This window comes from Palaemon carinicauda, chromosome 20, assembly GCF_036898095.1.
Source record: "Palaemon carinicauda isolate YSFRI2023 chromosome 20, ASM3689809v2, whole genome shotgun sequence".
Lineage (NCBI taxonomy): Eukaryota > Metazoa > Arthropoda > Malacostraca > Decapoda > Palaemonidae > Palaemon > Palaemon carinicauda.
Window position 1 is genome coordinate 85,925,936 of NC_090744.1, and position 17,500 is coordinate 85,943,435.

Consider the following 17,500-nt stretch of genomic DNA (forward strand, 5'->3'; position numbering starts at 1 on the left):
TCTCTCTCTCTCTCTCTCTCTCTCTCTCTCTCTCTCTCTCTCTCTCTCTCTCTCTCTCTCTCTCTCTCTCTCTCTCTTTTAATTGACTTCATTTAACAAGTACTTATGTTTGCGAATAAATGTGAATGTAAATTGATCAAACATCCCTCTTGTCAAATATATACTCCACCAATAAGTATTCATTTACGTTTTAATTATTTTCTTTTTATTATATGGTGTCAAAAGTTTTCCTCATATGAAAAATTTATTTTTTGTTCCTCTAATTTTTCTATCCGTTTCAAACCAAACCTTTTTCTCTGATAGCCCAAAGCATTGTCTTTATGAACTGAAAATTCCGAGAAATTCGTCTGTCCAAACCGTTTGAAACAAGTAATTGAGGGTCAATTGTAACCTAGTGAAGAAAAAGGAAAAATATGTTAAGAAATTCAGTCAACATAAATAATAAGAATAGAAATAAAGTGTACTAGTGGATGATTTAAAAGGTATAAAAAACATAGAAGAAGGAAATGCGTAATAATTCAATAGTTTCAAAAGAAACGAAGAAAAGAAAGCAAGGGAGAAATTTAGATCTCCACAGAAAAAAAAAATGAAATATAAACTATACTGTTAAAAATAGGTGGAGATATAGGGACGATGTAAATCTAAATATCAGGTAAATAAGCCCATATTCTTTAATCTCAGAAACAATAGAAATAGAATGTAATTAATATCTTTCGAACGGCTAGTGGAGGTGGGTGACATGCACACCAAAACAAAGCAGAAAGCTACTTGTTTGTCTGTCTGTTTGGTTTCTGATGTGTGAATCCACCTTCTTTCATGCACTCACCCGAAAATTTGCAGACATGCACCAACATATGTATACACATACGTATACGACCGGAAATACCATTCAGAGCTGAAGCGTAACTTGGGGAATCCCCCTCGAAAAATTCTGCTCTCAAAAGTATAAAAAAGGTAAATTGCATACTCCATTCTGTTGGAGAGGTTTCTTTGAACTTTCAGAAGTTTATATGGATATTAACGTTGATTTCGGTCACAAAATGTGGTTAGTGATATCGAAAGCTTGCACAAGGTAGTCTACTTCAGGCAATACCATTTAGCATCGGTTTCTCTCAATTTATTCCCTTACTGGAAATCTGTTACCCAAAATTTTTAAATACAACGTATTTCAGAATTTCAAGGAAACTGTCTAAAATATAATAAGTGCAAGTAACTTAATCAGTGTATATATATATATATATATATATATATATATATATATATATATATATATATATATATATATATACATATATATATATATATATATATATATATATATATATATATATATACTGTATATATGTATGTATATATATATATATATATATATATATATATATATATATATATATATATATTATACTGTATATATATATATATATATATATATATATATACAGTGTATATATACATATATATATATATATATATATATATATATATATATATATATATATATATATTTCTACCTCATACTTGGGATCGAACGCTAGCCCCTTCTAATGAAAGGCCAGGTCGAAATAGAAATTTATTTCTATTTGAACACGATGTTGTGTTGATATTTATCCATATATATATATATATATATATATATATATATATATATATATATATATATATATATATATATATATATATATACACTGTATATATATATATATATATATATATATATACTGTATATACATATATATATATATACATATATATATATATATATATATATATATATATATATATATATATATATATATATATTATATATATATATATATTATATATATATATATATATATATATATATATATATATATATATATATATATATATGTATATATATATATATATTTATATATATATATATATATATATATATATATATATATGTATATATATATATATATATATATATATATATATATACATATATATATATATATATATATATATATATATATATATACATACACACATACACAGAGTCTGGGGTAACCCATCACATCGAGTAATCACCAGTATATAACTCACTGAACAAGTCAACAGGGGCATGGCAGGTTTCCAATAAATTTTCCCTTAATTATTCCCAAAATTATCTGATGATTAAGTAAAAAAAAAAAACCAATGACGTCCTTCTATTCGGGTCTATTGATATAAAGCAGAATTTTTGAATTGCTGACCAGAGAACTAATAAACTCCGCTTCTGTCGCTGGATATATCAGAGCCTTTTCCAGGCCACGTATTTGAATATCAACAAAGGAGGAGGAAAGTTACAGCGCCACAATATTGCAAATGGATTGGGACACGTCCTCACAGAGGAGTCGTTCTGCAAAGGAACCATTGTTAGCTTTTATTGTTAGGTTTCTTGCTTACTCAACTGTCTTATTTCCTATGGATTTAGGTAACGAATGGAACTTTGCCAAATTATATTGTTTAATATTGTATTTTGTTTTTATATGGTCTTGAGACGTGTGTGAATATAAAAATTTCATTATAGTTATCGCTAAGATCTCAAACAACTATTGCTTCTATTTTCCTGTTTGTTATTTCATTAGTTTATATCTTGGTTATCGGAATTATTAGAAATATCTCTGATGTTTAAGACCGTATTTCCTTTTGGATATCAGAATTAATTTATCTTTTTCTATAGATTGCACAGTGATATTACGTTCATACTTCTATATGTTTTGTTTGACAAAACATAACTTTTCAAGAAACTAATAAACTTCCATTGTAAGTTAATGTTTATTTCAATATTCTATAATAAATCTATTCAGTTTTATAAATCTTGTAAATATTTCCTTTCAAATAACTGCAGAAAGTAAGTCTGTTAACCTTCAACCAGAAAGAACGCAGTTATCCAATAGGTTTTTTTTTTTTTTTTTTTTTTTTTTTTTTCATTTCAGCCACCGGATGATATGGGCAAAGTTATCGTGGAAAGTTTATTGTTCCGGAAACTGAAGGCGAAGTTCATTTGGGGTTGAAGGGAACCGAAGAATTCGTGAAGGAATGCCATTTTGTAAATACTTTTATTTATTCGTGAGGTTCAGAGACGGTTGACTGTAGTCTCACTTCCGTAGAATCAAGTTTTGTTTGTTTTTAATAAATTCCCTTTAAAAAGATCTCAAGTTTTCTGTCCATGAAAACCTAATGTCATTAAGACATAAAATTTTATGATAAGTATTTGAAAGGGAAGTTCAGATTCTTATTTTAGGTAATGATAAAACTCCTCAAAGTAAATTGAGTCTTATTCCTTGTTGGTTATTTAAAAATACAGTACATGAATCATGAATCAAGTGGGAGAAGAGAGCCATATAATGGAATAATAGCTAACGTGAAAAGCACATTGGAAAATGGGAGTCTTCCTTTCTATGAATTTTCAGTTTGTGCTAAATAAAAGTGATTAAGGGTGTTTGGGTATGTTGGGAGTATGTTCGTTGTGTTGGCAATATGCTTTATTTGTAGGTTCGTGAAGGGAAATATGGTGCAGAATTTGTTACTGCACAAGGGATCATCTAAGATTTAATAGCTTAAGTATAAGTGGGCTATAAAATTTGAGATTAATGGTTTAAAAGTCACTCATGAATGGCAAAAACAAGGGACAGGACAATACCATCCATAATGATTATATATACGTATGCTCAGCTCTCAAGTTCCCACTCCAAGCTATGACCTGGGACCAAGGCAATGGCTGCAGATGACTCAGCAGGTAGACATATAGGCTCCTTTAGCTCACAAGCATGGAGGGGTTGAGCATGAGCGATTCTCGAACTACCATCTAACAAATTGACAGACAGGGACCTTTCCTATTAGTCAACCACAATCCTATCAAGAACCCAACCATATATATATATATATATATATATATATATATATATATATATATATATATATATATATATATATATATATATATATATGTATGTATATATATATATACAGTATATATATATATATATATATATATATATATATATATATATATATATATATATATAACTGGTAAGATTTTTGCTTCTGGCAAGCTTAAGTTTAAGGATGAAGAGGACTTTGGATCATCTTACATATTTATTTTACTCACCAACGTTTCGGGAATCCATTCCCATCATCATGGCTACATAAAAAACCGAAATTATGTTTAAGCATCTTATCAATCTTTCTCTCCAGTCTCTTAAGAATAAGCATACTATATATTTTCATAACAACTGACGTAAGTGTTGTGCCTTTGTAATTATTGTAATCAGTCAGGTCTCCCTTTTTAGCTATTTTCACCAACATTCCTAATTCCCATTCATCGGGTTTTGCCTCTCCATGCCACATTCTACAAAATAATTTTGTAAGTAATCTGGGAGTCACTTCATTTTCGGCAAGTATCATCTCAGCAGTTATTCCATCGTATCCAGGGGCTTTCCATCTCTTTAGCTTTTTAAGGATAGCTTCGACTTCAAACATACTGAATTCATTCATGGGCACATCAAGGTCTTCATCAGCTTCAGGTATAGCATTCAAATCATTCCCCTTATATGTCTTGTTCATAACCTTACTAAAGAGTTCCATCTAACGTTGTCTTTCTTCATCCTGTGTTGCTATAACAGAGCCATCTCTCTTTTTGGTGGGTTTATGCTTCTTCTTTGCCTGAGTCGAGATTTCATTACTATTTCTATGAGTGATTCTCACACCATAGCCACTTCCTGAATTCATAGCTTTGTCGGCCCCATCTGCTTTACTGATCTCTCTCTCTCTCTCTCTCTCTCTCTCTCTCTCTCTCTCTCTCTCTCTCTCTCTCTCTCTCTCTCTCTATATATATATATATATATATATATATATATATATGTATATATATATATATACATATATGTGTATATATACATATATATACTGTATATATATATATATATATATATATATATATATATATATATATATATATATATATATATGTGTGTATATACATATATATACTGTATATATATATATATATATATATATATATATATATATATATATATATATATATATATATATACAGTATATATATGTATATATATGTATATATATATATATATACATATATATATATAAGTATATATATATATATATATATATATATATATATATATATATATATATATATATATATATATATATATATATAGCTAACCGCTTTAAGCTGTATACTTGAATTAAGTTTGTATACTAGGGTATGATATTTCACGTGGTATAAATATTATAGTTATTTTTATGTTTTAAGTGAAGAATAGAAACATTTTCATATATATTTTATATTTTGCTTAATTTTTTTTTCATGTTACTTTTAAGTGATCTATGAGATTTTTTGGTTATTTTCAGTTTTAAGAAATACAAGTTTAAGCAAATGTTAACTTTGTTTATTCTTCCTAAGAGCCTAGTTTTATTACACTGAAGAAATTGGAAAGGGTGTGGGTTTTTTATCCTAATCATAATTATGAACTGTCCTTTTGTTTTGATGATCGCTGTATTTTCATTAAAAAATAAAGAGCGTCTTCCCTTTCATAAATTAATTGAATTTTCTCTGTGCTTGGAGAGCATATTCATTAGGGACCCGGAACCTAACATTACCCAACGTTTCATCTTATGTATTAACTAAGTCTCTAACTGTAATGGAATTCTGAGCTCTTGTAATGTACCACTGAGAAGGTCACCTATTACTGCTTTAAATCACCTTTTACTCATTTTCCTATTTCTAATCTTACAAGTAAGATTTCTTGAGAACATTTTTAGTTTCCTATATCTATATTGCATCTTTGTTCTTACGTATCCTGTTTTGTGTTTCAATGTATCATTGTTTCACAATTTCAGACTGTAGTGATAACGGCAGTAACAGCGGTGCTGAATATATTCTTAAGAGTAAGGGTAATGTTACCTTGGTAGAATTAGGAATAAGTGAAATAATTCTCCTCATTGACGTCTGCAGGAGAGGCATAGATAACAATGTTAATAGTTGTAGCATCATAAGCTGTAAAAATGTAATGATGATATAATTTTCGGCTTTAGCTTCATCCTAGTCGTAATGAAGGCGTAATGTGACTCGGACTATGAAATAAATAGTTTCCTTTTAGAAATAGAGTGTTCGAACGAGATAAGAAGGAGTAGAGCAAGATGTGTAAGAATAAAAATGTTAAGGGGTTGGGGTTGAATATCTGATGCTAATGGACCATTCCATTTAGAAGGGTGAACAAAGTGACTTTTAAAGCCTTCCCAAGTTGATGACAATAACTCCAAAACATGTTAGTATTTTACCTACGTATTTTTTTTTAAAGATTTTGAACAAAATAATTAGTACCTACAAAATGTTATTTTTTTCTCTTCTACGATTTGTAATGAATTTATATGCATCTTTTATAAAATTGAGCATTTAAAAAGAATTTCAGCTAGCCTAGGAAATAATATTGATATACTTTTTTGTTGTTGTTGCAGCAACCACTCCCAGTGCATCACCATATGAAGCTCTGGAAACAAATTACTATGAAGATTCCAGTACTGGCACTCGGCAAGAGCTTCAGCCAAAACCATGAACTTCGTCAAAAGCCGATCATCAAGTATTAAACTCATACTCAAGTAATTCGTCCTCAACATCAAGTTCATCTTCAGAGTCAAGTGATACTTTATGTAGTGACGTCGATACAGATGATTCAGTTGCTGATAAATATTACGTGCCTGATAAAGAGGATGAAACAGATGAGACTGAAGATGAATCACTACCAAGAAATCAGTCACTTTGTCCAGATAAATCAAAAGCAAGCCAGGAAAGCGTGTCTATTTTGGTAAGTCCGGCGAAGAAAGGCATCAAACGAAAGAGGCGTCCTGAAGCATGGAAGAGAAACAAACAAAAACAGCTGCGAAATGCGGGAAAAAGGCTAAACCATGCATACCAAAGAAAAAACAATGAGGACAGAAAGAATAATGAAACCACCTTGTGGTGAAAAATGTAGGCTTAATTGTTCATCGAAAATCGATGAAGAAGCTAGAATGGAGATCAACTCTTATTGGGACTTGAGTGAATTATCCCTACAGCGCCAATTTATAGCCAATTCAATAACAGCCATTGAACTGACCTATAGATACGTTCGCATAGGTGGAAGTCGTCAGCCAAGAGCCTTGAACAGCGCATTTGATTTCCATGTGAATGGTGAGAAAGTTCGAGTATGCAAGCTGTTTTTTAAGAACACCTTGGATATAAATGACAGACCCATACGCACAGTTCTAGAAAAACAAAAAAAATTGCTGGAACACTATTGGAACCTGACCTCAGAGGAAAACATGACAATCATGCTACTGTTAGTCAAGAAATTCGAGATAGAATAAAGCAGCATATAGACTCCATACCAAAAATTGAAAGCCACTACACTTGAGCCAATACTTCTAAGACGTTCATTGACGGCAGCAAGTCAATTGCTGACATACACAAGGATTATGTAGCAAAATGCAAAGAAGAACAGAAGCAGTTTGGAAATTATACACTCTTCTACAGAATTTAATATAATATTTCCTTCTACACTCCCCAAAAGGATCAATGCGATGTTTGCACCGCTTTTGAAAACGCCACTGAAACTGAGAAAGATGATATGAAAGAAAGTTATGATTTGCACCATCAAGAAAAGGAATTATCAAGAACAGAAAAAGCACAAGATAAGGAGAAGAAAGACTGCGCTGTTGCAGTATATGATTTACAGGCTGTTATCCAGCTACCTAAAGGAGAGGTTTCAGTATTTTACTATAAATCCAAATTAAATGTACTTAATTTTACCATATACAACCTGATATTTAATGCATGCAATTGCTATATTTGGAATGAATCAAATGGCCATAGAGGAGTAAATGAGCTTGGTACTTGTTTTTCTGAAGTACTTAAAGGATACTTGTGATTCTGGTTGCACTGATTTTATTTTTTATTGTGATAACTGTTCAGGACAGCAGAAAAACAAGTTTATGCTTGCTCTATATCTGTATGCTGTAACAAACTTGGATATACATTCCATTACTCACAAGTACCTGATCAAAGGGCATACTCAAAATGAGGGAGATTCGGCGCATTCGCTGATCGAGAGGCAAGTTAAAAGGCTTCTTAAAATTGGACCGATGTATGTCCCTGAAACTTTTGTAACAGCTGTTTGTGCAGCTAAAAAAAGGGTGATCCTTTCGTTGTCCAGGAACTCTGCTATGAAGATTTTAAGAACATAAAATCATTAGTCAATGAGATTGGTCCCATGAACCTGAAAGAGTTGAAACTTTCTGATGCAAAAGTTCTGTGAGTAACCAAATCTTCACCAAGATCTGTCTTCTATAAGAATTTGTACGCAGATGATTTTCAAGAAACCACGGTTCTCAAAGCTAAGAACTACCCAAGGACAGTTAGTCTGCTACCTGCATTTAGTGTCAAGCCTGGGCTTCCTAAGAACAAGAAGGATGATCTCATTGGATTGTGCAAGAAAAACCTTATTCCAAACCAATACAAGTTGTTTTATGAGAGCCTTTAATTATTATTACTGCTCTGTAGATGTTCACTTATTTTAGGAATGTATATTGTAAGGAAATTGTAAAGAAATAATCTATGTATCTCCTAAGTTGAACTTACTATTTAGATTTTTATTTATATGATGCAATCATTGGATGAAATTTATTTCTTCATTTTTTGTTCTTCAGTTATTAGAATCTTTGAGGAGAATAAACTGTATAAAATCATCTGTTTATCTTTTATTTTCATAATCTCATATAACAATGCATGATATTTTTAGCAAGAAAAAGTCAATACCTTTTAATATCCGTCATAAAATGGAACAAAATAATTTCATGTGCACAAAATGAGTAATTCTCGTAGTAATAGTGTCATATTTTGACTTGAAACTCAAAAGTTTTGACAGTTTTGCAACGAGATGGTCATAACTATGATTGCATGAAAAAAAGGCCCTCAATAATCATACAGTTCTTTTGATATTCATTGCAACACTTATTATAATCTAGCTAAATGTGTTGTCTACGTTTTAGTTTAAGAAAGGTCATCATTCAAGGGATAGTTACAAACTACAGCGACATTGAAAACTGTTTTTGCCTCTCCTGAAAAATGTCCTTTTTTGAGTTATAACACTGTTCTCGCAAATGAGCGATATATATATATATATATATATATATATATATATATATATATATATATATATATATATATATATGTGTGTGTGTGTGTGTATATATATATATATATATATATATATATATATATACATATATATATATATATGTGTATATATATATATATATATATATATATATATATATATATATATATATATATATATATACATATATATATATATATACATACATATATATACATATATATACATATATATATACATATATATATATATATATATATATATATATATATATATATATATATATATATATATCTTAGCGTCCATGTGTAAAACTTACATCAGGAATATCATCTTGATTACTTTGCACGTGTAGTGTGGGTCCTGTTGGGGTATAGCTTGAATTGCTCTTGATAATTTCCACTCATACCAGTCTATACCCAATAAGATTGAGAGAGAGAGAGAGAGAGAGAGAGAGAGAGAGAGAGAGAGAGAGAGAGAGAGAGAGAGAGAGAGAGAGAGAGAGAGAGAATTTAATAGATATTTAGGTGATGTTAGTGTGGAAATGTGTAGTAGTAGGAGTAGTAGTCCCCTGACAATATTTTGGCAATCAATATCTAATACACTAGATATTCATTTGCTACATCTCATAGGTTTTCCTTATCGATGATGCTGCCTTCTCGAATTAGAGTTCTTGGAGTAAAGGTGGCTACTGCTATGGCTACATCTTAATACAATTTTTGGTTTGGCTCACCTGGTTTCATTTCTAGTGATGAGTACGTTGTAGGAATTCAGCTAAGCTGTTTTTCTTGTCAGGTAAATAGCAAATTTGAATATGGAATTGCAATGTTGTTATTTTTTTTTTCAACTTGAATATTCTGGGGTCTAAAATCTCTCCAAGGGCTTTATCACCTAATAGTTTCATTAATGGTCGATGGTCCATGACTTTAAGGAGATTGGCTCATGCTGATAAAAACAGCTTTACCTCGTTAGAGCAACCATTAAAGCCTCTTTTGCTATCACTGCAAAACCTGCTGTGGAGGGAGTCAAGCCCTTGCGACCATAAAAACCCCTCTGCAACAGAATGGTACTTTGAGTGAGGTGTGTCTACAATATTTTTGCATGACAACAAACCTTGCGCTCTCTTTACTCCAGTTAGTTATCATGGCTGAGGGGCATGACTAACTTGTAACTGCTTTAACTGTTCATCCTAGTACAACAGTTTTTAGTAGTTCATTGCAGAGCTCCTGGGTTGATGCATTTGTAAGAAATAGAGAGGAATTGTTTACAAAACCATACTATGTCCTTATGTCTATTATTGCTAAGTATCTAGGATGAGGGTGTCGTCAACACACCTGGACTTACACAGTGTGTCTTAGATTGGGTCATCAAATAATTTTGTATAAGTATTACCTGTATTGCCCCCATGTTGTAATAAATGTCTTAGGGCACTGAATTTTTCTTTTTTTTTCGAGGTCTACCGGTGAATACCTGAATGGGTGTCTGCAACATCCTTGAATAAATGGAAGGGAGGACTGGATACCATGTCAAATGGAGAGGGAGTTATAGTGTGTCTCCTTCCTACAGCATGAGTTGAGTTTTTGTAGGTCCACTATTCTTCTGGGTTGACTATATTTTTGCAATGGCCACCATCATTGCAAACCTTTCTGTTGCCTATCCTGCAGGAGCAGGCTTCAATATCCATCCTAGCATTCTCCTCCAACGGCACCTTTACCACTTCCTGCCAGTGCTTAGGTACTGATGAAGGAGGATGGCATGCAGAAGGTGTAGAAGGAAGATGCTCTCTTTCTGTAACGGACGTTGAAATATGAGAGATGTTGCATTAACCATTCCTCCAGGCAATACAATTTGGCCTCTATCAGCTGAAAGGGCAATTCCTTTGGCCTGGTTAAGGTTGGCCTTTCACGTGTTTTCTTTTATGTTTCCAGTCTAATACTGTTAGAGCAATACCTTTCTTCATTAAGTGGACCCAACATTACTTCTGTATCGTTGTCAGTTCCTCTTGTGTTACTTTTACATTAGCAGATCCTATATACTTCAATCATAAGCTTTCAAAATCAAATAGGCCTGTGCGATGTTATATGTAACTGTTTCTCTTAAATTAATGGAGGACATTAATGAGGTACCTGCTATACGTACTTGTGCAAATTTATCTAGCAATAACTATACTCACCTTTGAGCTTTTGCTCAGAAAGTTTATGCCTCAACTGAAAAGGAGTACAATTTAACCATAAAAGAAACACTTTCTGGTGCATCTCAGGAACATAAATGTTGATCTACCCTTAAATCTGCACTCTTTGGTGTAGATGAAACAGTTCCTCCTTTACTTAAACCAGATAGCTCAGTCACTCACTGTCCAAAGGAAAAGGCCACCCTTTTGGCTGATGTTTTTGACAGTAAACAGAGTAATGAAAAACTTGAACTTCCTCATTCATGTTTTCCTGAGGCTAAACTTTTCGATCTTGTGAAATTAAAGCTCTGTTGATGGACCTTGAGGCTTATAAAGACAGCAGATTTCTTAGCTCCAAAGTCATCTGTTATTTTGCGCAAGTTAGCAAGAAGAGGAGCTTTTAGAACTTGTTGGAGAATTGGTAATGTTACTCCTCTATGTAAATGTGTTTATGGTAGCTCAAGTCCCACTGATTACCGCCCAATTTCCATAACTCCCATATTATCTAAAGTTTTTGAACGTCTTCTGGCAAAACGTCTTAATAGGTTTGCTGAAGGTAATCATCTATTCCCTAGTTTGCAATTTGGTTTTCATAAAGGCCTTGGAGCATGAGATGCCCTTCTCACAATCTCCAATGCTGTACAGATATCCCTTGATTGTGGTCAGGAAGTTCGTATGATTGGCCTTGATTTTAGTGCTACCTTTGACCGTGTTAATCATGAAGCCCTTTTTTTAAACTCAAACAGTTGGGAGTGAGTGGGTCGTTTCTTAGCATTATTATTGATTTTTTAAGTAATAGATCTCAAAGAGTTGTTGTTGATGAGCACCATAGTGAGTATAGTAATGTGGTATCCGGTGTTCCACAGGGTAGTGTTCTTGGCCCATTACTTTTCATACTATATACACATGACATGTGTTTTGGCCTAGAAAACAAGCTTATTGCATATGCAGATGATGCTACTCTATTTGCATCAATTCCATCCCCTGAATGTAGATCTGGGGTTGGTGAATCCCTTAATAGAGATTTAGCTAAAATTAGTGCATGGTGCATATCATGGGGTATGAAGTTGAATCCTAACAAGGACGGTGGCTCCTCAACATCCGGATTTCAGTATTGATAGTGTTGCTTTAAATTTGTATGACTTTTCTATAATTTTAGGTGTGATTCTCGACAGCAAATTTACTTTCGAGAAACACATTAGGTCTGTGTCCTCTTCAATTGCACAAAAAATTGGCTTATTGAAAAAGTCTTTTAAGATTTTCGGTCTTCAATCTATTCTGGAGAAGTGTTTTAATTCTTTCATTCTACCTTGTTTTGAGTATTGTTCTCCTGTCTGGTGTTCAGCTGCTGATTCTCATCTTAATTTGTTGAACAGAAACTTACGGTCTATTGAATTTCTTATTCCTGATCTAGATATTAATCTTTGGCACCGTCGTTCAATTAGTTCATTATGCATGTTGCATAAGATTTTCATAACTCTGACCATCCTTTACATTCAGATCTCCCTGGACAATTCTATCCTGTTCGTAATACTAAGCAGGCAGTTAATTCTAATAGCCAGGCCTTCTCCATCATGAGGCTCAATACTACACAGCATTCCAGAAGTTTTATTCCAGCTGTTACCAAGTTGTGGAATGATCTTCCTAATCGGGTAGTTGAATCAGTAAAACTTCAAAAGTTCAAAGTTGGAGCAAATGATTTTATGTTGACCAGGCTGACATGTGTCTTTTTACAGTTTATACATGACATATCTGTTTTTGAGGTCGTTAATAGTTTATATAGGACATATCTGTTTTGACGCTGTTACTGTTTTTAGAATAATTTATTGTTAATTTATTCTCATCATTTATTTACTTCCTTATTTCACTGGGCTATTTTTCCCTGTTGGAGCCCTTGGGCTTATAGCATCTTGCTTTTCCAAGTAGGGGTGTAGCTTGGCTAGTAATAATAATAATAATAATAATAATAATAATAATATATATCTATTATATATACGTATATATATATATATATATATATATATATATATATATATATATATATATATATATGTATGTATATATATACACACACACACATATATATATATATATATATATATATATATATATATATATATATATATATTGTACAATTTGTCTATTAGATACTAACAGACAGTCAAGAAGATTACAAGTGATTGTGCAAGTTGGCTGTTAGGTACTAACAGACAGTCAATAAGATTACAAGTGATGTTTATTCAACAAGGCAACATGCTTTTATACAGACAGTTGAGAGTAAGATTGACACAAAATTCAAACAGTATAAAACATGCAATAGCAAGATTAAACAGGTTTCTATTATCAGTGCTTGGGAGAGGGAAAGATAAAAAAAAACAATAACATTGCAGTATACAAGTGTGTATGAAACACACATCCACCCCTAAAAAGGGACAATCTTCTGAGGTAGGTAGACCTTCTTTTGAGAGATGCACTGTAGGTGGGTCATCTCGCATGAGATAAGCAGTTTTAGGTTATCAATGTTGATTAAGAAAGCCTTCGGTGTGTGATGGATCAAAAGAAAAGGGTCCGTGTAAGAGGACATTAGCGGTGGCTTGCTAGTGTCGGTGGACAGGAAAACATGCATTACCATTTGCAAATCTGTGGTTGTGTGTTGCTTTGCTGGGGCCTTGTAAGTCTGGTGGCTGGGAGTAAATTTTTCCACAAAGTCACGTAGTCATCGGAGACTGTCGGGAGGAGATGTAGACAGGAAAAAAAATTGGCAGGGTAGACCAATGGGTTCCAATACACCATTTCAACTGCCGAAACATCCAGGCCATCATTAGGAGTGGTCCTTAGTCCCAGGAGGAACCAGGGAAGCAGAGTAAACCTGTTGGAGTCATTGAAGCAGAACATCAAAGTTGCTTTGGGGGTGCAATGAAAACGTTCACCTATTCCATTGGCTGCAAGGTTGTAGGTGGTTGTCAGATGTTAGGTGATGCCCACGAGATTTACTAATGATGTACACAATTGAGAGGTAAAAGCTGTGCCAGTTTCAAAAGTAAAATGCCCTTGGATACCAAATCTCGCTAACCCCCCTGAGAGTGAAGCAGATATACATGAGGCGGCCATTGCAATTTTCATGGAGATGGCTTCAGGCCAACGAGTGGAGCAGTCAATGACGGTAAACAGTTAACAGTATCCTAGTGATGTGGGTAGGGGACCTACTACGTTGACATGAATGGGGGCAAAACAACGTTGAGGTTGAGCAAAGAGTTCTACTCCTAAATCAGTGTCAATGTACATTTGAAGTTGGCATGAAGTACAGGAGCAGACCCGATCCATAGCTTCCTTATCAATGCCATGCTAAATGAACTTCATCTTCAGTAGCTTTGCAGTAGATCAGCCCGAGCGATTTGAGAGGCCATGGATGAAATAAAGAAAAGCTGTTAGTGCATGGGCCAGGTATCCACGGTCATGGCCTACCAGTATTGACATAACAGGGGATGGTGGCGTTGGAGCCATCAAGGTGATGTCTTCCAAGCAGAGGGATGTGCAGGTTGTCCTGCATGCTTGGTACTCTGGATCTTTTCATTGGGGTTTTGCCAAGGCATTGTAATCCAATCACAGGTATATGGTGGCCAATGTGTTTCTTGACAGGGACATGATGATGAAGGGCGCAGTTTTATTTAACTAGCGGGGAGAGATGTCGACATTGATGGGCGGAATAGTCATCGGACTGTTGAGTGATGACTTGCACCAGAGGTATATGGTCGATGTGAATGACAGAGGTTGTACTCGCTAAGAGTTAGCGAAAGTGATGAACAGTGAAATGCACTGATAGTAATTAAGAGTAGAAGGTGGAGTAGCCAGATTGAGCCTTCGATAGTTTTCTGTTGAAGAAGGCTAATGGGTGGGGCGAGCTCCAGTACAGCACCAATAGCTAGGTCACTAACATCTCTGGAAAGAAGAAGATGGGTATGTGGCACGGGAAAGGTGAGAGCTGCAGTAGTTGATATGGCATTCTTTGCGTTACAGAAATCCGCTTCCTTGAGGGGATTCCACATCAGGTCTTTTTGCTTGCCCGTGAGGGAGTCATACAGGTGGTGAGGCCTGGCAGGAATCAGTTATAATAGTTTGTCATGCCCAAGAGTTCATAAAGTTCTTTGATAGCCAGGGGCATGGGAAAGTTCTGAACACCTGATACCTTTTCAGAGAGTGGCGGGTGTCTTCAGGAGTGGTGCCATGACCTAAGAACATAATTTGTCGTACTACAAGGTCGTTCTGTTGCAAGAGGATGAGAATGATACGTATGTGACAGAAGTGTTCCTCTGTTAGAGGAAGAGAACACAAGTATGTCATCCATGTAGCATACGCAGAATGTGAGGCACCTAAGATGCCATCTATGAGGCGATGAAAAGTGACCTCAGCATTATGAAGGCCAAAATAGGAGTAATTGAAGGTGTAAGAGCCAAAGAAGGTGGTGATGTGGTCTTGGGGATATCTTTTGGGTTCATAGGCACTTGATGATACCCATTCAAGAGGTTGAGAGTGGAGAACAACTTCACTCTTTACAAGTAAGTGGTAACGTCCACGATGTTGGAGAGGGGTTGTTGCGTCTTCATGTTCAGATGCCTGTGATCCCCACAAAGGCGCAGAGAGCCCTCCCTCTTTAGGATGATATGAAGGCGTGACGACCATTGGCTGGAGGCCTTTTGGCGAATGTTCAATTAGCGGCTGCCAAACAATCCAGGGCCAGATGCCAAATTCTGGCAAACACAGGGGGTCCTGTCCTCTTAATGTAGTGATAAATACTATACGTGGCAGGAACCGTGGGCGATTGGTAAAGTTCTAGACAGAAGACTTATGGATGCAACAGGAAGAGGTGTGCATAGGCTCCATGGGTGGACTGATATGGAGAGTGAGGTTGGAATGTGCAGGTTGAAAAGATGTCGACGAGCATGAGAATGCATTGACTAACCTCAATGAGAAACATCAAAGAGGAGGTGGGAAAGGGAGAGGAAATCTTTACCAAGGATTGGGAATGTAACATTGGCAATAACAAACTTCCAGTAATATTTGACATTCCCAAACGGTAGTGTGCGCGCCTTGTACCCGTGGGTGGGGATCGCAAATCCATTGGCAGCTACCAGGCAGAAGTCAGCAGGCTTAAAATGACTACATTATGTCCTGGAGAGTGTCCTTGGTAAAAGAGAACGGCAAGCACCTGAGTCTACCAAAAATGCACATCAGTACCTGTATCATGTTAAAAGAAAAGGTTAGTGATGGGAGAGACCACAGCCACAAATGATGGCCTGTTTACAAGGTTTTTGGCCACTGGACCATCCTTCGCACAATTCTTCACAACAGCCCCAAATCTGGAGTGGTAGTATCATAACTGTGGCTGACAGGAATCAGTAAGTTGCTGTAGAGGTCGTTGGTTGGGGTTTGAACAAGGCGCGGTATATGTGGGGTTTGGGCGACTTTGTCGCCGCTACAGCAAGTCACTAGGTGAGCATCTGTATCCTCCCGCATTCATTTCAGCTTTGGTCGATATAGAATAGTTGTCCTCTTCATTAGGAGTGGAGTAGTTGATGGAGGTCTTGAACGTGATGAAATGGCTGTTCAAAAGGACATCGACTTTGGTTATCAGGTCTTTCCTGGGCAAAATATTGACATCGGGGATGGCAGTGTGTACAGGTTTGGGTAGGCACCATACCCAAAGGGCACAAAGTAGATTCACCTCCCGAGGAAACCCGTCTTCGGAAGGTTGCAAGCAAGTGATACGGGTCATTTCCCTGAGGGGGAGCAAAGCCATTTGGTTCGTAAAAGGTTGTTGAGAACGCTGAAAAAGCTTTGCTATATGGGTGGCTGGCGATACACTGTTGGGGCATCACCTTGGTAGTAAAGTCAATTGGTGATTTCCAGGAAAGTGTCCTCGGGATTGCCTGCTTTGGTGCAAGAGCAAGTCGCACCCTTTATGCAAAACTGAACCATAGTCCACTGACAACAGGCGAATGCCTTTGTACTGGCGAGAGGTGGTAATTTCATGGATGTAGCATGGAAGGAAGAGTCAGGGTCGACGTGTTGCATCATGACACAGTAGGGCACAGCAGTGAGGGGGAAGCAGGTCATAAGAGCATTTTTTTGGGATGGGGGG